Source organism: Corylus avellana, chromosome ca2, assembly GCF_901000735.1.
Source record: "Corylus avellana chromosome ca2, CavTom2PMs-1.0".
Taxonomy (NCBI): Eukaryota; Viridiplantae; Streptophyta; class Magnoliopsida; order Fagales; family Betulaceae; genus Corylus; species Corylus avellana.
Window position 1 is genome coordinate 37,664,339 of NC_081542.1, and position 2,308 is coordinate 37,666,646.

A 2,308-nucleotide genomic window follows, 5' to 3' on the forward strand; every position below is an offset into this window, starting at 1 on the left:
CATTTAATCATATCACGATCAATCGAATTAATGAATTAGGATCGATCGGATGTTTGATCGATCATTTAATCATTTCGCGATCAATCGAACTAATTCATTAGGATCGATCAGATGTTTAATCAATCATTTAATCATATCAGGATCAATCGAATTAATTTATTAGGATCGATCGGATGTTTGATCGATCATTTAATCATATCACGATCAATCGAACTAATTCATTATGATCGATCGGATCTTTGATCGAACATTTGATCCCATTACGATCGATCAAACTAATATGTAATAGTATCGATCGGAATTGATTTTATCAGATGTTTGATTGAACCTTCAATCATGTCAAGTTTTATTGATTGTATCCCGATCAATTTAAGTAATGCACTAATATAATATAAAATGCTTAGAGTTCAATTCAATGTTCGATCGAACATTTAATTTGTTTGAATTTTGTTCGATCATTTGATGTTATCACGATCGATTGAACGAATGCACTAGGTAGGACTAATTGGATGTCTATTCAAACATTCAATTTCAATTGTTTCAAGTTTGATCGATCATTTGATCATATCATGATCGAAGTTGTTGTGCATTATGCAATAAAAATTAAAAAAAATAATAATTGCATAAAATATATATATGAGCCATTCTGTTATTGCGATCGATCGCACCTTGGGTGTGATCGATCGCAAAACAGAATCATCCCGCCTCTCCCTTGGCCGAATGCGATCGATCGCACTCGGACAGCACACCACGTGACCTATTTTAGGTCACTTTCCCCCCCACCCCCACAAAATTTTCTACCCCTGCGCCGTACACCTCTCCAAGCACCCACGCACCTCTGGCACAACCACTCGTCCACCATTTTTAATCACCTCTACCACACAACCACCACACGGTTCTCTTCTCCGGCAACCATACCAGGTACTTTTCACCACCTCAACTTTACACCCCATTCCCCATTCCCCATTCCCATCAACACCCCAACCATGATCACTTTCGCAAATTTTTTTTTTCTCATATTTATGCAATTGTGGGTGTTCATCCACCCACATTGCTTTGTTCTAGTTGGATTTTGGTGTTTTTGCAGGGGGTTTTGAGCGGAGTTGCGTTGTTTTGCAATTTTGGCTATCTCTAGTGCACACCAGGTGTTCGACAAAAGTCCCCAATCAAGCTCATCATGCCAAGAACTCGAGCTTCGTCCTCCCGAGGGTCCGATACCCGAGCCATTTCTTCCCCGCCCACTTTTGAGGAGCGGGAGCTGCTATTTGAGACCACTTTCGCCATTCGCGAAGACTTCGAAAATCTTGAGGGGACTCAATGGGCAGTCGCCGAGTTCAAGCGACGGGGGCTCAAGAAGCTTTTCAAGCCGGTGACCCCCACTGCTTACAGAAAATTGGTGATCGAGTTTTATGCCCACCTGTCTCATGACTGCAGGAGGTTGGCTGCCCTCTCTTCGAAAGTGCAAGGCAAAGCTATTGACGTAACACGGGCCGACATTGATGCTGCCCTTCAATGCAATGATGAGCAACCTCCAGAAGCCGCACAACTTGCTGACCAACCGGCCACCTTCTACGTGGCGGAAATCATTGAGGACATGTGCGAAGGGATATATGCCGATGCCCACCATAATGCTGGCAACCGATCCAAGCTACCTCAACGACTTTTCCCTTGGGGCACAAAAGTCAGAGGCGAGATCAATTTCTTCAAACACTCTACACCTTCCATAAAGGTGCTTGGTACTCCATTCCCGACATAATTTGGAAGCAAATTTACATTTTGGAATGGGATGCACGTTGGAGGAGCGGGGTCCACACATTCATGGGGGTTGCCTTTCCCATACTTAATCTCCTACATCCTCCGGAAGAAAGGCGTCAAGGGTACCGCAGCTGATGAACCAGTCACTACTACTCCCATATTTGGCATTCGCCAATGGAACAAGAGCCTCTCCCACATGCCCCAAGTAGCTCTAGCACCAGCAGCTGGTGCGGAAAAGTATGAGGCCGAGCCAATGGCCGAAGATGAACTTGTAGTTGATTCAGAGATAGCTGAGGAGGAGGCCCCGAGAATTTTTCGTGAAGCACGAAACCGCTCACTTAGTGAAGAAATAGCGGGCCTTCGGAGAGAGTTGGCTGGCCAAAGAAAGGAGGCTCGGAAAAATAACGAATTGATGGACAAATGCCTAGGCACCTTAGAAGAATTGATGCAGTCCATTGTCAACCGGTTGCCACTGCCATCTGCAGGAGCATCATCTTCTGGACAACAGTAAGCAGGGACTACCGTCTAGCTGAAGACGTTAAACTTAGCGCTC